The sequence below is a fragment of the Cervus elaphus genome, chromosome 7 (genome assembly GCF_910594005.1).
Source record: "Cervus elaphus chromosome 7, mCerEla1.1, whole genome shotgun sequence".
In the NCBI taxonomy this organism is placed as follows: domain Eukaryota; kingdom Metazoa; phylum Chordata; class Mammalia; order Artiodactyla; family Cervidae; genus Cervus; species Cervus elaphus.
The window spans coordinates 38,946,704-38,973,764 of NC_057821.1; the positions used below are offsets into that span (position 1 = coordinate 38,946,704).

Consider the following 27,061-nt stretch of genomic DNA (forward strand, 5'->3'; position numbering starts at 1 on the left):
TTTTTGAAAGGAAAGAAATTATAAGGATATAATGAATAGCACCAGGAATACAGTCAACATGTTATAATAACTTTGTATGCAATGAAATCTATAAAGATACCAAATTATTATGTTGTACACCTGAAACTAATATAATATTGTTAGTTAACTGTACCTCAATAAAGAAAAAGAAAGTCAAGGCTTGGCGTGATGGAGAGGTTTACCCTAAATCAAAGAACTAGTTAGTAGCAAGGTCTGAATTAAGATCCCTTGATTTCTGTTTCTAAGCCCAGTAATCTTTCTTCTCTACCATAATAGCTATTCCATTTGTAACTGATATAGTCTCAATTGTTTTCTGAGACTACCATCAGTGAATTTTTCAATAAAATGGCTGGCTGCCCCAAATCCCAAACTCTGGGTACCTTAGCGTACTAGAATATCTCCAAGACTGATGAAGGCCTTCCCATTTGGCTCTAGCTCCAATTTTTTTGTTTTTACTGCCTCATGAATCTCTGTCTTCAACTCACATCCCCTTTCCGGAGGTACAGATAGGTAACTGGGCTCTCACCAGCAGAAGATGGATGGGTTGGCAGATGCCTCTTCTAAGCGTGTTCTAGAGATATTCATACACGTGCTCCTCTGTGTCTTTTCCTTCCCTAGGGTAGAAAGGGCTACAATGAGAACTATATCAGAAGCCATATCTTGCAGATGGCAGAGATGACCATAGCTGGGGTTCGTGATTAATCAAGTGGAGGAGAGCCATGTTCTGAACAGATACACCCTAGATCATCATGTGAGAAGTAAATTCCTATATTTCTTAAATCACTGAATTATTAATACTACTGTCATATCCTAACTAATTTAACCTTCCTCACCAAACATACCCATTTAAGTGGCTTTCTAACCAAAAGTCAATTTCTCTCCCTAAAACCGAATTCTATCTTTAGCTTAGCCAAACCAGCTTTTTCAATAGTATACTATGTTCCTATTATACTATGTAGGATAGTATAAAAATGCTAGAAAAAGCATAGGGCCTAAGGTCAGGCAGACTTGGGTTCAAGTATGAATTATATACTTTTTAGCTTGGTGACAATGGCTAATCTCCGAACCAAAATTTCATCTTATGACAAAAATGGGCTCTTTGGGGAGAAATAAATATGATAATATGTGTAAAATACCATATCACAGGTTTCCTGAATATTGGTACATGGTATGCAACCAATAATATTAGTAATAGTTATTACTCATGAAGCAATGTTTCAGGCTTTCTCTTGGTTAAAAAATATATATTGTGGATCATGTTCCAAGAAGAATAGACAGTCAGTCCTTGGAATGCGTGTCTGCTAAGTTGCTTCAGTCACGTCTGACTCTTTGCAACCCTGTGGACCGTAGCCTACCAGGCTCCTCTGTCCATGGGATTCTCCAGGCAAGAATACTAGACTGGGTTGCATGCCCTCCTCCAAGGAATCTTCTTGACCCAGGGATCGAAACCACATCTTTTATATCTCCTGCACTGCAGGCATATTCTTTACCGCTGAGCTACAGAGGAGGCCCCGATCCTCAGGGACCCAACCTCTAATGTGAGAGGTGTGGATACTTAACTTACCCTACTTATTTTCTCCCGGATTATGGTCTCTTTTAAATTATGTTTTTTTTACCACCCAACACTCCTTTTCTAACCTATATTTGCATAATGGCGGGGTCAGTCTTTTACTGTTCCGGAAATTTGGTTTCCAGGACTGATACTTTGTCCTTAATAACTTAATAATACTTTGCCCTTAATAATACTTCGTCCATTCAAACATTTTCATTAATCTTAACTCTGATACTCTTATGTGATAATTGACAGATAATTGATTTCTTAGTGCCTTCACTTTCCAACCTCCGAAAAGCTAGATGAAAATTTTTGTGGATGAAGAAAATGATTCATGGAAAGATGTTACAAATGTAGAAGGTGCAATATTAATATGCTAACCCAATTAAGGCTTCTATTCCTTAGAAGTTTTTTTTCCTTAAAACATGTTTAAAATATGTATTTTGTATGTTGGGGTAAATACAAAGATTTTTTAAAACACTAGTATTAAAAATTGCCATAGATCATCTTACCACTCATTGTTAATATTTTGGTCGATTTACTTTTATTTTCTTTTCAAACACACACTTTGTTTTGTTTTGTCCTTGTTTCTGCTCTTTTCTAAGTTTGAGCTCATACCATTCAGTTTCATATTTTTCTCTTATTCACTGAATATCATGTAGTAAACATTTTTCTACCCAAGGAACATTTCTAGGGCCCAATTTACATTATGCCACAGTAACCATTTAAATCTGCAATGACAGTCAGAGAAAGTTTTGAATTCCTAAATTTTCTTTTGTGGCAGCCTTTCTGCAGCTGTTATGAGAAATGCTGCTTTTGTCAAAAAATTCTCTTGGCTCTTATCACCTGACTGTCACTTATTCTACAGAGCTCTAGTGCTATTAGCCAGTGGGGCATTCACAGGGGTCCTCTCTGTAGTGGAGATAGGGAGTCCTGTAGTTCATTATCAGGCTTCCCAGGTGGGTTCGATCCCTAGATCAGGAAGATCCCCTGCAGAAGGAAATGGCAAACCACTCCAGTATTCTTGCCTGGAAAATCCCATGGACAGAGGAGCCTGGAGGGCTATAGTCCATAGGGTGGAAAAGAATCAGACACGGGGAAAGCGACTTAGCAAGCATGCAGGTAATTCATTAATAGCAGACTTAGCTTTCACGTTCCCTTCAAACACTCATAAATAACACACAAAACTCTTACATCCGTGCTTTGAACTACCTTTTATTTTTCTTTCAAGTATCATGTCTTAGTAACCCAAATACTGTAATATACTAAAGGTAACACTATCAAGATTGGCAGTAGTGGTGACTTTTCACAGTCTGGTGGTTTAGGTATTCTACAGAGAGATGGGACCCAACTCAGACCCTGGAAATGTCCAAAACCCCTGATTATGAAACCTTGGAAGACTGAAGATTTCAAGCTAAATATGAATATATGTGTTATATATAAGATGAGAGAGTTATTGCATTGCAGCTAACAGATGCAGAGTGAGAGTAGGGAAGAATGGTGTTTTTTTTTTTTTTTTAATGTTTTTAGCCTATACTTTATACTATCTCTCCCTTTCCCCATCAGACATGCCAAGAACACTTAGTAGATTCATAATGCTGACTGGCAACTGAGTTTGAGGCAGGGGTGGGTAGGGGGGAGATGAAAACCAAGGGACTCCATTAGAAATTGCCTCTGCTATCTCATTAATCTCTTCCAGCAAATAATACATGCCGAACTCAGGCTATTGAGGTCTCCAAAGAATATCATTTTTTTTTTCTGGGGTTATAACAAATTAAAGAAATAAATTAAGTCACTAACCCAGCAGGGAAGTGCTTGAAATCCTGGGCTCTGTAGTCTTTACTGCTGTTCTGGAATTACAGTAACAAAGAGATCTTTTCTGGAAATACGTATATTTAAAATGTATATTATATGTGTATATGTAAATTGCCAATGTAGTTTTGCTTTTTATTATTAGCCTTGCACATGTGCCTGCTAAGTCACATCAGTCATGTCTGATTCTTTGCAACCTCATGGACTGTAGCCCACCAGGCTCCTCTTTCCATGGGATTTTCCAGGCAAGAAGACTGCAGTGGGTTGCCATGCCCTCCTCCAGGGGATCTTCCTGACCCAGGGATGGAACCTGCATCTCTTATGTCTCCTGCATTGGCAGGAGGGGTCTTTACCACTAGTACCACCTGGGAATCCTTTAGTGTACTCCAAAAGCCCCTTCTGTGCCCCAAACTCCAAAATTTGTATCTTCTAATTCCAAATAGAGAATAACAGTTGTTAAATGGAGTGGAGGTAGAAATTTAGTGTCTTTTATATAGATACAGAGACAGACACAGTCCATCCTTGGGGTTTTTTTTCTTTTTCTTTTTGGCTTGCTTATTTGTTTCCTTGTTTTATGACTTGCTTGGAAAAATTTTGTGGAATCTGTCTCATCACAGAGTACAGCCATTGATGTCTCTGCTTATTTTTTAAAATCATTGCTTTTATGATTAAGTCTGGCTTTCTAGGGTCTACATAATAATGTCCATTAACTATTGGTTAGAGATTGTGCTTAAGTGGTTTTAGTCAGTAAAGTGTTATTCACTCAGTTGTGTCGAAGTCTTTGTGACCCCACGGACTGTAGCCCACCAGGCTCCTCTGTCCATGAGATTCTCTAGGCAGGAAGACTGGAGTGGGTAACCATTCCCTTCTCCAGGGATCTTCCTGACCCAGGGATTAAACTCACATCTCCCACGTTGCAGGCAGATTCTTTACAGTCTGAGTCACCAGGACTCAGTAAAACTTCAGTCAGTAAAGTTTCCACCTTTACCAACATAAACAGGGTGGGCAGGAGTTGGATTACACCTAAATGGAAGGAAGTTTACTATTCTTCTCCAGCTGCTACTTGCAACTGAGTTCCCTCCTGTCCCTCACAGGGGCATTTACACACTCCCAGAGGGACGGAGGGACATGTAAAGGGCTTGGGCCCTCTCTAATCTTTCTGATTGTACATACACATTTCAGGAAGCTCATTCTGGCGGTCTTATGGAGAGTGGGTTGGAATAAGGATGTCTGGACTTAATGAGACTACTTAAGTGATTTATTTTAGAGCTCAGGAGGAGAAACTTGAGGGGCCATAGAACCACAACTGTATGCAACTCGAAGGGTCATAATCCACAGATTTGTCTATAAAACCCATATAAGAACATGCATTAGGTAAACGGGAACCCCTAGAGTTGTTTAATTGGCAGCGTGTGTGGTCATATTTGATGACTCTATAAAGACGTTTCAGCAAACAGTGATGACAATTGAAAAAGAGCATAAGGTGTCAAGTCCTGACACAGAAATACAGTACAAAGAACAAAGTGTATAAAGGATTTAAGATCAATTGTTCTAAAGCAAAGATTCCAGACAGCTGGCCTAAAAATACTTTTCATGTGTTTGAAACATTATTCAGTGGAAGAAAAAACCCTCGTTTTTTCTTTTTCCAAAGACAGTAGAAAAATTAGAAATGGCTACAGCAGTGGTGGTTATATGGAATTTAAGACAATGTTTCTTGATTCTCCTCGGATGATAAGTCTAGATATCTGGTTGACTCTCCTTACCTAAACATCTTTAAGAAAAAACACAGACAGTTGGCTCACTCTTCATCTGATTTAAATACATGGCTGGAGCCTTAATACTGCAACAAGGTCACTATTTCTTCTATCTTATTTTATTCCATACCATATAATTATACAATGGTATATCCATTTCCTTCATGCTGAGGAAAGGGGTGAGCAGAGTGTCAATCACTTTTGTTTCCAGTTATCTATTATTTTTTATATAAAAGGGGAAAACTTCTGGACTAGGAATTAGATACTTCAACTATCTTTGATTGACCCACCGGCTATCTTAGTTTGGTCACCTGTAAAACAAGTCAGTTAAATTAAGTGATTATTTCTCAATTCCTTTTTAGCTAAAAATGTAAAGCTCCCATGTGCCATAGATACAGCATTATGTTGGTTTATTTTTCTCTTAAAATTGCAGAATCCCTTTTCCATTTATGATGATTTGGAGATTATGACTAACTCTCTTCTCAGACCAACTAGAAAACCTGGAGAAAGTATAGAATATATTTTAGTGATGCATTAGAAAGCTAACAAAGTAGTGAGGGATTACAAAGTAAAAACCAGGGAGGAGGATGAAAGCCAAAGATGAACACATTGATTTTAAGAGTTCTTTTTCTTCTAAATCCATCTACATATTTCTAAAATGGTTAAATTCATAAGCTCATAAGATGATAACAATGTCTTGCAGGATTTTAAAATATGTAGAATTAAAATACATAGTAATAAGAGCATATAAAATGGGAGAATAAATGGAATTAATATGTTTTTAGAACTTTGCATTGCCTGGAAAGGGGTAAAAATACAAATTTATACTAGGTTTTTCTTAAGGCAAATGAGCATTTTGTAATCTTTAGGAAATAATGTTTTAACTCAGAAGTTTGTTAAGTAAGTTGGACTATAAAGAAAGCTGAGCCGAAGAATTGATGCTTTTGAACTGTGGTATTGGAGAAGACTCTTGAGAGTCCCTTGGACTGCAAGGAGATCCAACCAGTCCATCCTAAAGGAGATCAGTCCTGAGTGTTCATTGGAAGGACTGATGTTGAAGCTGAAACTCCAATACTTTGGCCACCTGATGGGAAGAGCTGACTTATTGGAAAAGACCCTGGTGCTGGGAAAGATTGAGGGCAGGAGGAGAAGGGGATGGCAGAGGATGAGACGGTTGGATGTCATCACCAACTCAATGGACATGAGTTTGGGTAAACTCTGGGAGTTGGTGATGGACAGGGAGGCCTGGTGTGCTGTGGTCCATGGGGTCATGAAGAGTCGGACACGACTGAGTGACTGAACTGAACTGAACTGAACTGAAGTTTAAGTACACATGTTTCTGGAGGGACTTCTCTGAAGTCCAGCAGCTAAGACTCTGTGCTTCCATTGCAGGAGCACGTGGGTTCAATCTCTCCTTGAGGATCTAAGATCCCACATGCCCTGTGGTACAGCAATATAAATAAATACAATAAAATAAATAAAATAAGTGGAATAACAGTACTACTGTTAGCAACAACAAGCCCCTGCCCCTTAAAAAAGAAAAAAACACAAAAATGTTTCTGGAGGTCTAGTAACCTTGTGCCAATTTTATTTTATATTTTTATTTTTTTTTATTGGAGTGGGTTGCCATTCCCTTCTCCAAGGGATCTTCCCCACCCAGGGATCAAACCTGGGTCTCCTGCACTGGCAGGCAGGTTCTTTACCAACTGACCCACCAGGGAAGCCCCCTGTGCCAATTTTAAATTTTGATATTTTTCTTCATTTTGATATGTTACATGTAAAAAAAATGACCTTTCCAAGGAAAACAGTTCAAAGAACCATGCAAACACTCAAATTCAACTTTATATTTATTTATTTGTTCAGAGAAAAATCACCTGAAGGTGACTTTGAAGCAGAAGAATATCCCTTGTTTTAAGATTGGAAATTTTGGAAAGGGTGCAACATTTTTAATCCATTGTTGGCCAAAAAGTATAAGGCATAGATCCAATTGCTATGCATCTAAAGTAGTACATAAGAATGAATTTATTTAACAGGACAGTTTGCTTGAAGGGTTGTGAACCATTTCCTGAGTTTGGATATTATTGTTGTTATTGTTCAGTTGCTAAGTCATGTCCGACTCTTTGTGACCCTATGGACTGTAGCCCACCAGGCTCCTCTGTCCATGGGGACAGAATACTGGAGTGGGTTGCCATTTCCTCCTCCAGGGGATCTTACTGATCCAGGGATCAAATCTGTGTCTCCTGTATTTGCAGGCGGATTCTTTACCACTGAGCACATGGGAAGCACACTGGATATTATTGCTTACCTTTAAATGAAGGCAGGTACAGAAGAGATCATATAAGGAGAGATCAGGTGACTTGGTCTAGATTAAATAGTTGTGAGCCAGCTGGGTTCACAGATTCTTGAAGGTAAGGATCAGTATTTATGTACATTTTCAGTATCTGGGAGGGGCTAGGTCTTCTGTAGCAGATAAGATACTGCTTGGGCTAAAGATTCAGATAAATAGGGTTGTAATCTTGATCTGCTATTTACTAACTTGGTGACCTTTGGCAAGTCACTTTGTGACTCTAACCATTAGTTTTATTTTCTGAATTATGGGCAAAGCAATTTAGCGTAAAGTAATTTAACTCATAGGTGTAAGAGCTAGAAAAATGTTTAAAAGTGGTTTGTAAAGAGAAAAATGTATTACAAGTATAGGACATTATTCTTACTTCAAATTATATGTCACACAATTCAAGTCAGTAGCATTTATCACTGGTTACAAAGAGATAGGTGCATTTATAGCTTGTATGAAAATGAAACGAAGGCCCTGTTCATTTGGGTTAAAAGCAGTTGCTTAAACAGTTACAATAAATTTAGATTTTTAAAGTGAGTAGGCCTTGGGAAGAATTTTAATTTTGTCTTGTATTATAACTGATAATAAAGTACCTGTCAAATTTTAAATTTATTTTCTTTTCATTAAGTATTCTTTTAGATTTGGTGCCTATTTTACTCTGTTTCTTATAATAGGCACACAGAATATGCAAGAACTAAATGTTATCATGACCAGATTTTCAGTAGTCTGATAAATAGCTTAATTTGGAATTTTCTTTATAAGAAAAGCATATATTATTACAGAAATAAATATGCATTTGGATAATCTGGGATTTCATATTTAAATGTATCGATTTTTTATTCTGAGATGGTGGACAACAAAAATTTCCTACTAAGGGACTTCCCTGGTGCTCCTGCGGTTAAGACTCTGTGCTTCCAGGGGGCATGGGTTTGAACTGGTCAGGGAACTAAGATCCCACATGCTGTGCAATGTAGCCAAAAATAAATAAATAAAATGGTAAATTTAAAAAATATCCTACTTAATTCTAAATAGGTGTAGGGAAAATTGTGCTTGAGAGTGGATTGAGAAAACCAAGGTTATAAAGTTCTGGGCTAGTGATGATGTCAGAATTTCCAAAAGATTCTTCACTTCAGTCTCTGGAGTTTTACGTGTGGAAGTGAGAAGATTAGCCTTTCCTGATGTTCATGCTGTGCTGTGCTGTGCCTCGTTGCTCAGTGGCCTCTGACTCTTTGTGACCCCATGGACTGCAATCCGCCAGGCTCCTCTGTCCATGAGGATTCTCCAGGCACGAATACTGGCGTGGTTTCCATGTCCTTCTCCAGGGGATCTTCCCAACCCAGGGATCAACCTCAGGTCTCTACTGCAGTCGATTCTTTACCAGCTAAGCTACCAGGGAAGCCCCCTGATAGTCATAGCTAATGTGATTTTATTTCAAGAATCAGATTTTTTTTTAGCTGTAAGACAACACCAGCATGATAAGAATGCCAGAAACCTATCAGTGACTATTACCACAAGTCAGAAAGTCCTTCTTTCAAGACAATTTTGGTGCCAATGCCCGTAAAATTATGTTGGAATTATTATAAAATATATACACACTTTATGAGATATGTTCCTTACTAATGCCACAGAGAAATTTACATTACTCTTAATAGTTTGGGATAACAAGTCACATCCTTAGATCATGACAATACATTGATCATCATTAAATAATTAACTTAGTTATAATTTTTGGAAATGAACTTCAAGAGATAGATGCGACCCAGATGATGGTCTTGGAGAGTTTATGATCCATGAAATCTTGTACCAACAATAATGAAGAAGTTGTCACTACAGCCATCTATGAGATTAAAAATATTGCTAAACTTACAGGAAAGGATTTTCTTAGCTTGAGTACTTTTTACTCTCCTTGTGGGCTTTCTCCCTACTCAGCCCATGGTGTTTTTTTTTCTTTTTCCTTTCTCTCCACACTTGCTCGTTCTATCTCCCTTCTCCATCGCGCCTCGTTCCTCCTCCCAGCCATACCCCTCAAATCTTATCATTCTTCTTCCCGCCGCTTTTAGGCCAAAACAATTCTATTCCGAGTCATACTAATGTGGTGGGTCAGCAAATATCGCAGAGCTTTCTGGATCTGCTACACTCTTATCTTCTTATTTACTCACCTAATTAATTTCAACTCTGCTTTGTTTGGCTATATAGTCTATATAGGCTATAGAAACCTATCAAAAACATTTTTTCTTTTTGATCCTTCCTTCCTTCCCACTCTCCTGCCTCACTTTCCTTCCCTTCCCTTCTCTTCTACCTGGGCTGAAATTAGACTAATAGTTTAGTATCTATTCGTTCTCATTCTCTGGTCTTCATAAAGTCTTTTTTTTTTTAAATTAATTAATTAATTAATTAATTTATTTTTTCAGTGGGTTTTGTCATACATTGATATGAATTAGCCATAGATCTACACGTATTCCCCATCCCGATCCCCCCTCCCACCTCCCTCTCCACCCGATTCCTCTGGGTCTTCCCAGTGCGCCAGGCCCGAGCACTTGTCTCATGCATCCCACCTGGGCTGGTGACCTGTTTCACCATAGATAATATACATGCTGTTCTTTCGCAACATCCCACCCTCACCTTCTCCCACAGAGTTCAAAAGTCTGTTCTGTACTTCTGTGTCTCTTTTTCTGTTTTGCATAAAGGGTTGTCGTTACCATCTTTCTAAATTCCATATATATGTGTTAGTATGCTGTAATGTTCTTTATCTTTCTGGCTTGCTTCACTCTGTATAATGGGCTCCAGTTTCATCCATCTCATTAGAACTGGTTCAAATGAATTCTTTTTAACGGCTGAGTAATATTCCATGGTGTATATGTACCACAGCTTCCTTATCCATTCATCTGCTGATGGGCATCTAGGTTGCTTCCATGTCCTGGCTATTATAAACAGTGCTGCGATGAACATTGGGGTGCACGTGTCTCTTTCAGATCTGGTTTCCTCAGTGTGTATGCCCAGAAGTGGGATTGCTGGGTCGTATGGCAGTTCTATTTCTAGTTTTTTAAGAAATCTCCACACTGTTCTCCATAGCGGCTGTACTAGTTTGCATTCCCACCAACAGTGTAAGAGGGTTCCCTTTTCTCCACTTGTTTTGAGCTTTATCCCTTCCTGGGGCTCTGAGTGAATATCAAAAATCCCCAAAGTGTCTTCAAGAAGAATGCAGAGTTCTAACTGGTAATAGATTCTTCTCATAGTGACAGAGTGTTTTACCCCATGGGAATAGAAGGACTTACTTGTATCATATATATTTATCTCAAGGTGCCAGATGGGAGGCGTGGGCCAAACAGAGAGAGGGTGATGACACCCCAGACACTAAAGTGCTTCCAAAATTCTGAAGTCTTTTAACTTTTCCTTAATGGGTACAACTTGAGAAATGGCATGGAAGACATGATACAACAAAGAATCCAGAGTACAGAGGGAAAATATAACTACTCAGGATCATGGAAATGTCTTTCAAGTAGACTCAGTATAATAAAACAAAATAGAATCTAACATTGTTCACTAATAATTAATATTTATCAAAAGATGTTTTTTTCTTAAAAAAAAAAAAAAGACATCTGAAATGATCTGGAGAAAAAAGATCAGCCAAGATGTTTTAAGGTCACTTAATCTATTTGATTGCAAATTTTAAAAGTTTAAATTTTCTGTTGCTTTATGGTTTTTAAATATATATATATTTTATTTTCAGTTAAAAAAAAAAAGATCTTTCAGCTGGGTTGTGGGGTATGTGGGATCTAACTCCATGACCAGCAGTTGAGCCTGCGCCCCTGCGTTGGAAGCAAGGAGTTTTAACCACTGGACCACCAGGGAAGTCCCTGTTTTTATTTTATTTTGTGAGAAAATGAGAGAACCTGACTGTCTTACTCAAATCCTCAAGAAAGTTTGTCAGATCAATTATTTCTGGAATAGAGTATGCAAAATTACCACCACTACAATCCTCCAAGTGAATCCATCTTCTTTGGACCACAGCTGTATGCATTCAATCCAGTCTCCTTTGGATGCTTCCTTACACTGATAAAAAACCAGGGTGGAAATCAGGCAGGCATGATCCTACGTGTGCATGTCATCACGTACAGGTAGATTACTTTGGTGGGGCTCAGTTCCAACATTTTTAAAAGAAAAGGAAGAAATAGGAAGAGAGTGAAGGAGAAATGAATGGAGGGAGGGCAAGAGAAAGAGAAAGATAAGTCATGCATGACAATGCATAGGTTACTTAATATTTATGAAGAAGAAAACGTATGTCATATGATGGTTCACACTTACGTGCTCAGTAAGTTTTAGTTGTTATATTATTAGCAGTAAAGTTTGAATAAAATACACGAACAGTTTATTTTTGTATCTTTTGGCATATTTTGTTTGGGTAAAAGATACTGGAGGATCATCCACTGATAAGAAGGCCAGGATATTGTAAAATCAGTGGGGAGAACTCCTAGAGGGATAGTTCATTGTAACTGATGCTGTAGAGAAGAGAGTAGGACTGAGGTTGGAGAAAGCCCAATAATAACGGAACATGTGCTTCAGACCACCCTCTAATGACTACTTTTCGAGATGTGCCTTGGCATTGGTGACAATGTCGTATCTGTTGGTGTAGGAAGAAGTCTCTTCATTTGTAAGTGATCTGTATCCTACTAACTTGGGATTCCCAGGTGGCTCAGTGGTAAAGAACTTACCTGTCAAGCAGGGGACATGGGTTTGATCCCTGGGTGGGGAAGATCTCCTGGAGAAAGAAGTGGCAACCCACTCCAGTACTCTTGCCTGGGAAATCCCATGGACAGAGGAGCCTGGCTGGCTAGAGTCCACAGGGTCACAAAGAGTCAGACAGGGCTGAGTGACTAAACAACAACAACAACATCCTACTCATTTAGCCTAAATTCTTGTCAAACAGCTTCTTCATGACAAGACTCAAACAAAGCTAATTTTATCTGGACAAGGATAACAGCCAGCTGTCACTGGGTATTATATTAATAGTTGGCCAGGAAAAGAGACTGTAGGTGACTTTAAGAAGGCAATGCAGGGACTTCCCTGGTGGTCCAACGGCTGAGACTCTGAGATCCCAGTGCAGGGGGCCCAGGTTTGATTCCTGGTCAGGGAACTAGATCCCACATGCCACAACATAAAGATCCCACCTGCTGCAATCACCGACTCAGTGAACATGGATTTGAGCAAACTCCGGGAGATAGGGAAGGACAAAAAATCCTGCCATGCTGCAGTCCATGGGTTTGAAAAGAGTCAGGCGTGACTTGGCAACTGAACAACAATGCCACAACAAAGAAAATGACACCAAATGAAACAAAACCAAAAAACAAACCTCTTTTTCTAGATCTCTAAATTAAGGAATTTCCTTAATTATACCATTTTATATTTAACTTCTAAAAATTTATCTCATATTTTAAAATAACCCCATTCTTCTTACAATATAAAAAGGAAGAAAATGGGATTTGGAGTTGGAGCTGACTTCCAAATCCAACTCTTTAACTTCCTATCTACCTAACCTACCTTTATTCTTCATCTATAAAATTCAGATGATAATATCTGCATCATGGGCTTCCGTGATAGCTCAGATGGTAAAGAATCTGCTTGCAATGAGGGAAACCCAGGTTCAGTCCTTGGATTGGAAGATCACTTGGAGAAGGAAATGGCAACTCACTCCAATATTCTGCCTGGAGAATACCACGGACAGAGGAGCCTGGCACGCTATCGTCCATGGGGTTGCAAAGAGTCGAACACTACTGAGTGACTAAGCACACACACACATCTTCATCAGAAGGCTGTACCAGTGATTAAATGATTAAAAGAATATGAAATGTATAGAAGAATAGATACGGTGCAGTAATCATGCAATTGCATTACGTACAGTAATTTCATTTTGTTTCCTAATAATCTATTTCTTGGATTCTCATGCACCCTTAAGTTTTTAATACCCTAAAATAGATAGCTATATATTCTAATGAAGCCTTGCTAATATGATGAAGTCTATGAAATTATTTCATCTTAATCTCCAAGGTGAATGAATCTATCTAACTCTAGATTTTGGTCTCAGTGAAAGCTAAGGTTCAGTTTTTTCTCTACAGCTCACAAAAGAAGAAACCCAGACACATAAAAGTTACCCAGATTTCTTCTTCTTGATCCCCTAGATAGTAGGATAAAAATAAAAGTGTGTCCATTCATCTGTTGACAGACATCTAGGTTGTTTCCCTGTCCTGGCTTTTGTAAGTGGTGCTGCAATGAACATTGCGGTACATGAGTATTTTTGAGTTATGGTTTTCTCAAGGTATATGCCCAGTGGTGAGATTGCTAGGTTTTATGGTATTTCTATGTTTAGTTCTTTAAGAAACCTCCATATTGTTGTCCACAGTGGCAATATCAATTTCATTCCCACCAATAGCATAAGAGGGTTCTCTTTTTCTATACTCCAATTTTAAAAAAAAGAAGAAGAAAAAAGAATTACATTCCCCAAAGGGGTGGGAAAATGTTTGCTGTTATTCGGTCTTTCTTATGAGAAGTCTACAACTTGTGGGTCAGAGGTCAAATTAAGCCCAGAGTTGTGGCCTCAGTGGCTCTACTAAGGAGATGTGACATTCAAGTCAACTCCAGACCCAAAGATGAAGATGAAATAAGGCAAGTGCAACTTTGGAAGGGCAGACCCTGCCTTTTGCTACCAGGAAATGGCAACCCACTCCAATATTCTTGCCCAGAAAATCCCATGGATGGAGGAGCCTGGTAGTCAGTCCATGGGGTCGCAAAGAGTCAGAAACAACTGAGCGACTTCACTTTCTTTCCTTTTTTCTCCATGATGTCCTCGTCCTCTTTTTACACTGAAGCTTTTATGGCAACTCACCTCTCATGCCAGACTTGTCAAGTAGTGGGGAGTGGAGTGAGAACTCAGCCTGAAAAACAGTGAGGCAGGCTCTGGTTCCAAGTCTGTCACTGAGCATGTAAGTCATATGTAGCAAGCCACTTGGGTTTCTCTAGTCAGAAAAGCAAATGAGATTAGTTATATTTTTGTTTTATTACATTTTCCATATGGTACATTACTGTTAAGTGTTTATTTAGTTTCTTAGGTATATTTAAATTTCTAAAGCTTGTCAAAGCTGACTGGTTCTAGTGGGGAAAGAATGTAACAATCTCCTGGTCTCCTTGGTCCCTGTTCTTGTTTTCCTTCATTCTTCAGAGGTCTGAGTCATTTTGGTTCTGTAGACTGAAGGCAACCTATGATCCCATCAGAATTATTGGAGATTTTTAAATCTGTGTGTTGCCTGATCGCTAGAAACAGTTGGCTTGGCATAGGGGGTGGTGAGAGTCTGCTTATTTTTTTTAATATAACTTTTTATTTGCTTATTTTTATTTTTTGGCTATGCTGTGTGGCCTGTGGGATCTTAGTTCCCCGAGCAGGGATCGAACCTGGGCCATTGGCAGTGAAAGCATGGATTTGTTACCACTGGACCACCAGGGAATTCCCTTCATTATTAACAAATGAGTCATTCTGATGCTCACCCAGAGCTGAGAATCCTAATGGCTGAGTCAAGCTGATTGAGCCCCCTTCCTCCTCCACATCTACAGGAAACTGTGTCTTAGCCTGAGTCCTCTAGAAGGCAGATCTTGAGATGAGAAACTGATGCTAACACTTTTCTTGGAGGTACACGTCCAGGGAAGTGAAGGCAGGAGCAAAAGATAAGGAAGCAAGGTAAAATGGAATATATTAGCCCTTTAGGTATTAACACTTTATAACAAGCCAGAGCAGATTACTTAGTAGAATCATTAATTTTGTACACAGAGATACTCTAGAAGGCTTATGAGAAGAAACTTCATTCCAGAATAACTCACAGGATAGAAAAAGAAGGGGAAATTTTTTGTTCAGCTCTCTCCTATCTCCCATTTCCAACTGGCCAAGTTCTACTGCATAAGGAGCTAACTGTCTTCTGGGCTGTGTCATCTGGGCCTTTTACCATTTCTCCAGAAGCTGATCCTGCACCCCACAGTGTGGTGTTTTATTAAAATCCAGTAGTGATGGAACCTATGGAATCTAAGAAGGTTAAAAAGAGTTGCGTCCTAATATATATGGTCATAGCCTATCCTTTCAGGAAAGATATCAGCCCAGGGCTTAAGCAGTTGTCCTGACAATATGCAAAAACAGTTTAATTGATAGCACATGCAGTAAGATCCATGAGAGATTTCCAGGAAATCCAACTCAAACGAAAATGGCAATTTCTTGGATATTTCAACATATATATTTGGTGTTGGGTATTATTGAGAGTTTGAGTTGGAACTTAACCAAGAACAATCTCAAGGTCTAAAGTGTCTGCCATAGAAGCAAAAATTTCAGGGAAATGCTACATTCAAAATAGGGCTTTGGGGTTTATTTAACTTGTCTACATACAGCTTGAAAGCTGTGTTTGAAATTTGTGCACACATGTAAATTGACATATTGCCCCAGGTCGTTGGTACAACTGGGTCACTACAAAATAGACTTGTAAACACCATACCTCCTTCTTCTCTTTAACTTGAAGTGAAATATTTGACCTTCTCTGTTTAACTTTAAGAGAGGCCCATTTATTCCATCTGTGTATAATTTTAACCCCTGTGTGCTCATGACAGGGTCCAACCATCACAAAAATGAGTCAGGCCTTTCTCCAATGACCTGTGAATATTCTATGCTCCTCTTTTCTCTCCCTGTTCCCCCATTTAAAAAAAAAAAAAAAAAAGGATGAGTTGGAAAGTGAGTGGCCTGACACTAATAAAATCTTCTGCCCTGGTAGCCCAGGATGATAGAAGTTTGAAACTCTGTGGAGTTAACTCAATATCCTTCCACAAATTAGGTGGGTCCTCTGTCTTCTCTAACTCTGCAGCTCATTGCTAGACTCTCTCAAAAAATACAGGGAGAGAAAAGATAACTAAATCTTTGTGCTAATTGGAAATATAAGTCAAAGTAAGTATCAAACATTGCATTATAATGGCATAAAGATTAGGTGGAATCATGTCAGAAGTAGCCCATGAATTGCAAAAGAATGAGTCATAAAAGAAGAGCCCTCTATCTCACTGCCTTTGGAGATACGTTTATTTTGCAATTAACAATGGGCTAAGGTGTCTTTCTAAAATCTTGTCCTGTGACTTCAGAATTTAATCTCACACTGGACTCATTTTTATATACATTTTTACAGCCTATATTCCATTGAGCTGTCAGAACAAATCTTTTAAAAGAATGAGGCAGATCTTGATGATCATGACATCTCAGCACTCGAGTGACTTCCCATCACATTTAGAATAAATTCCAAAGTTGAAGGCTTACAGGGTCCTACTTGACCTGGACCTTAGCTATCTCACAGGTTTGAACCTCCAGCTGCCTCCTGCCCTCTGTGCTGCAGCCACCCTGACTCCAGGGTGAGGAATAAAGGACATAAATTAGTGGATATGGAAAGAAGTAGTTTTGGGATATAGTTTAGATTGTAGTATAGACAGGTCTTGTTGGTAGATTAAATATGAGAGTTGAAGAAAAAGAGGAATACAGAATTAGTTTAGGTCATAATGGATACCATAAATGTTAGCTCTTAACTCTGAATATTATCAAATATTGACAATAACAGGATAAATAATAACACATGAAAATGTGGCAGTGATAATCTTGCTTTAGCTTGCATGTTAGTTGTCCACATTAGGTCAGAATTTAGTGTTCTCATCTTTACCTGTGAGTCAATAGTTCTCCATTGGAGAATGAGACTTCTCTTCGGAAGAACTGCCGCTCTTCAGTCACATGATTCTATCACCTTTAAGACTTCTTGAAGTTGATTCCAACGCCATAGCCAAAGGAGTCTCTTATTCATTTAAAATTGAGGGAATCTTCATTTTAACAAGATCCCACATCCTTACAGGTTCTAAGCCTAACGATCACAGCTTTAATAGGTTTCCTTGGAATTGTGTATCTGGTTGGGTCTATTAAAAGTTGAACTTGAGTTACCTCCACTCCACCTTAACAGAGAGACTAAGCATCTCTCAGATGCCGAAGATAACAAACATTTAAAAGAGAGGCCTGTGGGTGACGAATGAGATTGAGTTCCCTGTGGGAAATGGGTCTGTTTTCAGACCTTGCAGAAAGTGTGTGCACCAGCGCCCATAAGTCTTTTGATTCACTGGGAGAAGACCGCTCAGACCCAGACAGCTGGTATATTCATGTGCTGCTGCTTCAGGAGGATAAACTAGTCTCCCAGAACCTGTGGCGCAGGCCACTCTCCATCTCCCTCTGGGATATGATTACTGTCTTACCCACTTTTATTTGTTCTATCTTTTTGACAGGCTTTCTCAGAGATATAGTGGAATGCCAGGTCTGAAGAGGGGAAGATAAAAAAACAAGCATTCCTATGGTCTTTTTTCTGTCCCAAACTTCATTAAGCCTGAATATATTTCCCGGGTTACTTTTTTATCACTTTCAAAACAAAAAATAAAAAAATTTTTTTTTTGTTGTTTTAATCTCCAATTTTAAATAAAGCCAAATCTCTAGTTGCTTTAAAGCCTCTTTCCTGAGAATGGGCTTTAGCCATCCCCAGTTCAGTCCCCACCTAGGGAATCTGTCACATTCACAAATTTAAATTCAATTTACCACATTCACATGAAATTCACATGAATTTCTAAGCCCGATGATGGGAGTGACATTCAATACAAGATTGTGTAGCACGTTAAAGAACTTTCCTTTTATTAGTGGCTCCATAATCACATTAACTTCAACCAAAAATTTAAACTAATTCTTTCCCTAGAGGCCTGAGCAGTAATAATTGTAGAAATCTGTGGAAAAGGATAAATACAATTCAATAATTATATTGATAAATAAAATGAAAGTCAACTAATTGTGTCATTCACTCAGAAGCTCGCCTCGGCTGTTGCCGGCTTTATGCTCCACCGGCTGCTAAACTTTTCTGTCACACTTCAATAAATTTAATTGTGCAGAATAAATGAGCTAATTTTTGAAGTCACAGGCTCTGTTTGCAAGATAAGGGTGGTGATTTATTGACCTCTTCCAGCTCTGTAAGAGCGTCACCCTCCTTTGCGAATGACAACCAGCCATCAGCAGTCTCCTCCCTGAGAGTTCTTGCTTAGGCCCATCTGAGCTTGCCCTCTTCCGTCTCATCTTCTAATCACTGAGGGCCTCTGTGAAGAGTCTGGCAGTCCCTGCTTTCTGCTGGTTGCAGAAGAAAATTCTGTGGTTTCTGTTGTAGCTCTTCACGGGGTGATGAATTCTTCCATTTCTGCAGCTGTCGGAATCCACCATTCAGTTTGTTCAACTGAAACCACAGGTTGTGAACTTACACCTTCCCGTGCCCCCAAGCCAAATCCAGTGTCTCTGTTGGTGTGACCTTGATAATGGAGACAACAGCTTATATTCTTGGACTTAAGAGTCCAAGGCATACTGATGTCACACCAGATCACAACTCCTGATAAAATACAATTTTTCAAAATGAGACCACTTTTTGAATTTTGGTTTGCTATATGACAACAGAGGTATGACTCTGAGATTTCAAGAATTATTTTAAGAAGCAAAACAGAATCTGTAACGTACAGAATGTGCCTTAAACCACATGCCTTAGTGTCTGAAGTAGCTTTTTCATCTATTTTCCCCTGCATTATGTCCAATTCATTTTAACAACTGATTATTTCCTGTATTAGCTCCAGATTTTTTATATACACCAAAGAGCTTATATTATCTATGCTTTCTCAGTGTCCAGCTTCTAGTGCAGTGCCTGAAATTAGAAAGTGTTCAATAAAATAATTGTTGAATTAACATACTAATTGATTAATGAATGAATCACACTGAGATAATGCTATCAGATTGAAAGGAATATATGTGGATATATTTCAGCCTGTTATGGGACAATTTGGGAAATGTGCAGTTTTAAACAAGAATTGTGGCACATTGATCTCTAAGGAGTGGGGACAAATGAGAATTTATTAGAATTTCTTAATGGGGGAGTAGAAAAATAACTGTTTTTTTTTTCTTTTTTTAATAGAGCAAGTTTTATCAATAGTTTTAGGCATCTAAATGGTACACACGAAGAAAATATGGTTCACATCATAATACAGCCATTTATCTACTGGAGGAGGTCCCAGAGACAGATCTCCCAGACCCGGATGTCACCCACCAGCTCAGGGTGGGCTCTCTGTCTGCCTTTCCTGGAGTTAAGAATAGTGACGGGATTTATCAGCATTAAAATCTGGGGCTCCTGGTACGATGACTTCAATCATGTGATTAGGAAAGATCACAATTTATTACTGGTCAAAAAAGCTAATAAAATATGAACGTGAGTGTATAGGTGTGTACATTAACTTGCTGTCTTGAACATGAGGAAGGCAAATGGACTCCTTTTTAAACTTTCTTCTAACTATCATTTTATTGTTCAACCTTGTTTCCTCCAGTCAGCTCCTTGAAGTCTGAGAACTCAGCTTGGGGAAGGGAAGAGCTGGCTGCCTTGCTCTTAATGAAGACAACGTGACAACACTGTCCTGAGCTCAGCAGTGCCTTTAGGAAAGAGTCTCCAGGTGTTTGCCTGCAGGAAGTCATAAAGTCAATGCAAATCGAGACACAGTCTCCACAGGCAGAACAGAACTTCCCTACACAGGGTGCTCTGGCTGTCACTGTTACCATCTTTGTTACCTTAACGATCATTTATTGATAATGGCACTTGAAGAAAGAGCCCTTGAGTAGGTATTAGATTTTAGTTACCTGGTGTATCAGCCAAGAACAGAAGGTTGTCCTCATAGTATTGACTCTGCCCGGTTTGCCTCACATGAAAATATCTACCTTAAACTAGAAATGAAAGAAAAGCTAGGTCTTTTCAACGCTGCTTTCCTCATTCCTGCCAAAGTGTTTATTGAATCCCTAACTAAAACCATTTGTGCTCTTGAACTTTCCTCCTGGAAAAAAAAAATAGTGATTATTGTTTCTTTCTCAGAGGGACACAAAGAGGGATTACCACAGGAAATCCAGAGAGGCTTTAGAAGATGAGCTTGTGTTGAGATAGAAGCCAGAAGCCCACTTAGCCAACGGCCTCCATAGGACCTGGCACGGAGGTGGGTAGAAAACAGTAAATGCTACAGAACCCCCATGTGAAGAGGAGAATTTGGCATTTGTCCTTCTCAACCCTGCATCCCTCAGCCCCAAGTGCTTAAGAATTCTGTGAGCCATTGCCTATGGCGGTGACACTGATTTGTATCTGGGTATGAACTTAAATGAAAACATGAATTGAACTCATTACATGAGGAAGGAAACACTGCCAAATTTAACAGGATGAAATTCCAGCAGGGTGTCAGGTTTTATGGGGCTGTAGTGAAATACCTCATAGAAAGGTTTCCAGTTCATAAAACACTTTGAAAACATGCTCAGCTCTTTTAAGTTGAGGGGACATTATCATTTCTATCTATAGCATTTCTCTGCAAATTGAACTCAAATATCCTTTGGGCTGGCTACACAGAGAGCAGAAGAAAGACATGGAAGAAACTTGAACTAGAGATTGCTTCCTTGAAAAGGTTTCCTTCAGGCGGAATTATGTGAGAGCAAATGACATCAGAAACTAGTGTGTCAGGATACTTCTGCCAGCTCCATATGGTCCGACTCATTTTCACAGGTATTTAATTAATTCAACAAATATTTAGTGAGTTCCTCTCACATGTGGGTACTGTTCTAGGCATTGGAGGTACAGTGGTCAGTTAGACAAATCTACCCTCACAGTACCTACATTACAGAAGGAGAAGAAAACAACAAATAAATGATCAGAAAATATATTGTAAAAGTCAGGTAGTGATCACTGTTATTAAGACAATGGGATCGAGGGTGTGGGGTGATATTTTAGTTAGCGTGCTTTGCAAAGGCCACTTCAACATGGTGATGTTTGAACAGAAGCTTAAATGAAGTGACCTGTTGAATCCAGAAAACTAATTTTATAGATTGTTTGAAAGGAGGTTGGTCAGCATCAGCTGGTTGAAGGGTTGGGAAGTTATTTTGGTTCAAAGATGTTCAGTGTAAATAACCACAAGACTGACCCTCCTCTCTCTGTCAGTGGGAATTTGGATACAGCCTTGCATGTTGTTTTGGGAATTTTCTGGTGCATCTGGTAGAGTAACCAGTATGTGTTCTGCATCTTCTGTCTTGACCTTCTTTTACTTGCTAGCGAGAAGCAAAAGCTGTAGGGAGTGGCATGAAGAAATGTAAAAGAATTTTGTATCTTTCAGCCTGAGCAGAAGTTGACAGAGAAAAGGAGCTAAGAGTCAGAAAAAAACAAGATATGAGGGGAAAAAAGGCAAACTCCAACTGAAATTCTCTTTTTGGTTTTCTGTCTTTGTATATAGCTTTCTCAATAGCCTTGTTAAAAAGTAAATATCTCTGCAAATTTAATTTAATTTTCCTTTGGCAAATACAAATAAGGCTTATTAAAATGTCTTTCCCTTCTGCAAGGTGCAAACTCCACATTAGCAGATTTGAAACCTCTCACATAATTCAGATGGCAATGGAGGTTTTAACTAGGCCAACATCAACATACAAACCAAGAATCCTTCACGTGTGGAACACTTACTTAGAATGAAATTGAGTATGTTTGCCAAACCTGACTACAAATGGTTTATTCTGAGGTAAAGCATATGAAAAATACAAAATGATTTTCAAAGATAGAACCTTGATGATTATCAACTTTTACTTCTAAATTCCGAATTCATTTAAATAGCAAGATGATGCTACATGTTTCAAAGTTTCTGTATCTTGGAAGGGTATATTGTCTAAACTAAAGTTCAGTCTCATTTCTAAGAAGAAAACTAGGAGGCAGTGCTTGCATGTGTATGAATGTGCAGTAATATGTTTTTAGTGATATACTACTACATGGGGCTAAGTGTACGGTTGAGTTGTCTAGAAAACATCTCATCTGAACCTTAAGGTTGAGAATATAATATTTAGGTAACTAGTTTTGGTCCAGGTGCTCTTCCGCCTGTGGTAAGCCTTGCATGTGAACTCGCTTACATACATTCTCAGTTCTAGAGAAGGAAAGAAGTCGACGGGGGTACAGATACATGCATGAGTGCTAAGTCACTCTAGTCATGTCCAACTCTTTGCAACCCTATGTACCAAACCCTGTCAGGCTCTTCTGTCCATGGGATTCTCCAGGCAAGAATACTGGAGTGGATTGCCATGCCCTCTTCCAGGGGATCTTCCTCCAGGGGATCCCTGACCAGGGATCAATCCCGTGTCTCTTGTATCCCTTGCACTGGCAGGCGGGTTTTTTATCACTAGCACCACCTGGGAAGCCCAGGGGTTTAGAGCTGGATGATAAATGGCAAAATGCAAGGCAGGGTAATGATACCCTGTGTTAAGAGCACCACTTTTGTTGTCCTATGTACTTGGGTTTTAGGCTTGGTTCTTGGGTCCAAATGTAATTTTGGGAAAGTTTCTCAAATTCTCTAAACCTCAGTTTCATCTTCTGTAAACCCAAAATGCTTAAGGGGTCACAGATGATCATAAGGAGTGCCTAGGAAACCTGGTTTTCTGATTCTAAGTTTAACATCTAATATATTACCTTCTACATAAGAATTGATAAATAATTAATAATCATGCAAAAGGCTTTCTCCATTGCTCATTTAAATTAATACTGCCAAAGAGCTCAAATATAATTAATGAGTTAAACCTTTATTTGGTCCATCTTCAAGACTTTTGCTCAGTAAATTTTTGTTGAATAAATATTAGAAAAGTAATTGCTTAATTAATTATTTCTTGAGCAGCCATGACTGACTATCCAATGCCATCACCTCTGAAAATTGACTCTCTTAGTAACCTAACTTGGGGGAGGGGTTAAGAGCTTAGAATTAGCACCCCAGCAGAGTCTCTCACCCCTAACTCTCACCACATCCAATTTTTTCCCACCAGTTGTTCACTAATTCTAAAAACAGAACTGACTACATAATTTGCAAGGTCAGTGCCAAATGACAACATAGGGCCCCTTGTCCAAAAAGTATCAAGAATTTCAAGACGCAACAGTAGAGAGTTAAACCAAGTCCAGGACCTTTCTGAGCCTGGGGCCTTGCACGAATGAACGGATCGTAGGCCCATAAAGCCATTTACATCTAAAGAGATGGATATTCACTTTAGTACCTTGAAAATGTATCCCAGAATAGGCTGTGATAAAACTTACTTATTTAACAACATCCAAGAAAAAACTGGAAGAGAGTATACAAAGTGGCTTGTGAGTAAATGTGAACCAGTGTCAAGTTTGGAATCAGATTCATCTGTTTTGGTGTTTTTTTTGTTTTGTTTTGTTTTTTTCATCTGGTTTTATTTTTTAATGTCGCTCATAAAATTTTTTTAATTAAGGATAATTGCTTTACAGTGTTGTGTTGGTTTTTGCCATACAACATGAATCAACCATAATTATACACATATCCCCCTATCTTGAGCCTCCCTCTCACGCACCCCCTGGTCCCACCCCTCTAGGACATCACAGAGCTTCAGGCTAAGCTCTGTTTTATACACACAGCACCAGGTTGTAAGGGGAAGTAGTAAGACTGACATTTAAAATAACTATGGGAGTGAATACCATGATAGAAGGATTATTTCTAGTCCCAAAATTTTGTAAGAGACCAAGTTTAAAAAGCCAGGTTTTGTTTTGTTTTAATATGTCTAGTGACATGAATACTAGCTCTATCTCTGCATCCACATATTTTATGGATTTGCTTGTTTTTGTTTTTATTTTCCCAAGGGAATTTCTTCAGCAGTAACTAAAGTCAATGAAGAAAGTAAAGGACTTGCAAAAGTTTCCTAGCTGATTCTGCCAACTGAAATAGTTTTATTATGCTGTTCTTGTGGACAGAATGAGTCTCAAAACTGAAATCAATTCAATGTAAGTTTGTGTGCATTCATGTAATCACACACCACACACACACACACACCCTCATCAGCAAATTATTTGAAAAATAAATGAAATCGGTGTCGAATTTGGAACATGAAACAGATTAGCATGCTCTTTGTGCTACCAGAGTATATCCGAAAAGTAAGCAGCCAAGTCCAGCAAAACCTAGAGACCTCGAAAAGCCACCAATACACATAGAAGAGTGAAGCTGGTTTTTTTTTTCTTTTCTTCCCCTCACATTAAGTCCAATAGCAACTAATCCTGAGGAACTAAAAATATACGAGGTGTACAGTAACCCCCTTCTTTGGCTCTCTCTGTAATGTATACAAATCTGACTGATAAAAGGCTCAATTCACTCAGCAGAGAGCTGGCTTCTGTCTGATGGAATTTCACCGTGGAGCTTGCACAAGGAGAGCAGTTGGAGCCTTTATATGTCTCATCCTTCTCAGTGGGAGACACAGCCTTATGAATCTGAGTGATAGCAATGAGCAGTCTGGGACATGTTGGTCGCTGTCTGCAGGCATCTGACGGGAGGAGGATGTGATTGCAGCAATGTGTTTGGGAAGTCTGGCTTTCTCCCTCAAAGCCCTCTTTATTCTACGGTTACCTGGCGTTGCATAAGAGCCAAGCAGGCAAATTAAATTCCTTCTATTCAGCCTTGCTGAGAGGTGAAAAAACTCTTCTCTCAGCTGGCGATGTTTGTCACTGGCTCTGTCCTTCCTGCATGGCAGGCTGTTGGACATTCCAATAACCAGGCTGGTCAAGAGTGATGTCTTTCGTTTTTATTTATATGTTGGTTCCTTTCTAATTCTTTCAGAATTGTCCAAATCCATCTGAGGCCCTGTGTCTGTATAAACTAATTTCCATGGCTGCTCCCCCATGTAAGACTTTGCCATTCTCTGCCTCCAAAAGGACTTGGATCTAGGATGACCATAGCATCAGCTATTCCTCAGAGATTTTTACACTTATTTCTCACTACTTATATTTAAATTTAGAGTTATTCAAATAATTGTCTTGTTATCTTTGAAACCAGGAACCTTGTAACCACTGTACATTTTATGTGCGTTCGTCATGTTGATCAGTTTCATTATGTTGTGTTTTGATGTGTTCTTACGATGGCCATGTTGAGATACAAACTTGTCAAAGTGCAATTATGTTCCCCAAAAGAAGAAGGATTTTTAAATTAGCTCAGGTCATTGGTATATTTGTAGTTTTTTTTGTTTGTTTGTTTGTTTTTTTGTTTGTAGTTTTTTCCCAGGAGCTGTGGCTAAGTGGATGAGAAAGCTACAGATTATCTGACAGGAGTCTATTTCTTTGTACCTTTCACAGGCTGATAGCAGTGTGTAGTGGACTTTACTGTCTGAGCCACAAGGAGTTCCTGCAATGCAGGAGGCTGGGGTTCAATCCCTGGTTAGAGGTGATCCCCTGGAAAAGGATATGACTACTCACTCCAGTATTCTTGCCTGGAGAAGTCCATGGACAGAGGAGCCTGGTAGGCTACAATCCATGGGCGACAATCCAAAGAGTCAGACACGACTGAGCGATTGAGCGATTAACACTCTCACTTCAGAACATCTTTAAATTTCCATGCAATACCAAGATGCTTTACTTCTGTACATTTTCCTTTTCCTTTTTTTTTTTGCATGGTTAATTTCAAAGAATTCAATTCAAAATACAAAAGTGAAATAATCAACATTCTTAAAAACTGCCCTGAATCTCAAGGGACCTGAGGATTACTTACAAAACCATGAGAATTGACCCGATAAAGCTACATAACAAATTTAAACAGTATTCTCTAGAGTTCTGTTGTATTCTGCAGTTTTGTGATTCCATAAAACCAGCTTCTGTGATGCTAAACATAACTAAAATTATTTAAAAATCGCACTGGGTACAAGAGGAAAGGCAAGCTTTCTGAACCAGCAACAATGAGAGCTGTAGACATGAAATCAAAATATTACGTGAAGGTTTGACAAGATCTCTCTCCAAATTTTGTTGGGTCTCTTCTCAAAGATTACAAAGCAGGGAGAAGCTATAGTGATATATGCTGTGTTATATAGTAATATATGCTGATATATATTCAATGGGAACATATTCTCCAAACCAAGGAATCTGCTACCCCAGTCAATTCATGTTGAGTATGTCATTCTGTCTCTTCAAATATACATACACACACACACACACACACATATATATTGGGGAAGGAAATGACAACCCACTCCAGTATTCTTGCCTGGGAAATCCCATGGACAGAGAAGCCTGGTGGGCTGCAGTCCATGGGGTCACAAAGAGTTGGACAAGAGTGAGCATGCACACACAAATATATATATACTGGATTCTTTCTCTCCTTAAATACAACATATAGATATTTAAAGAGAGACAGAGTGTGCTCTCTGTTCATTTTTTATGGTTGTGTAGAGGAAGAAAAAGTTTTCCTTGACCCTGTTAGGGTCCCTGGCTGTGTCTGAAAATTAAAGTGATGAAGACAGATTAACAAGAGAAAACCATACAGATTTTTTCCCCCCAGATTTATTTCATATGAATGTAATGTGACATGAGAGTCTTCATAGGAAATGAAAACAGACCTTCTAGTGTATGCTAAGTTTGAAAAGTGGAAAGTCAAGAGGAAAGTGATAGGACAAGGGGTATATGAGTGCAGTAAACCCTGGGAAACTTAGAT

At 38.9% G+C, this 27,061-nt stretch overlaps 1 long non-coding RNA gene across 1 annotated transcript; it reads left to right on the plus strand.

The window, feature by feature from the left end:
- Positions 1-19,634: 19,634 nt before the first annotated feature.
- LOC122697553 lies at positions 19,635-25,326 on the plus strand. Its single transcript, XR_006342107.1, has 3 exons — positions 19,635-20,569; positions 24,235-24,375; positions 25,202-25,326. It is a non-coding gene; the product is annotated as an uncharacterized LOC122697553 (long non-coding RNA).
- Positions 25,327-27,061: the final 1,735 nt, after the last annotated feature.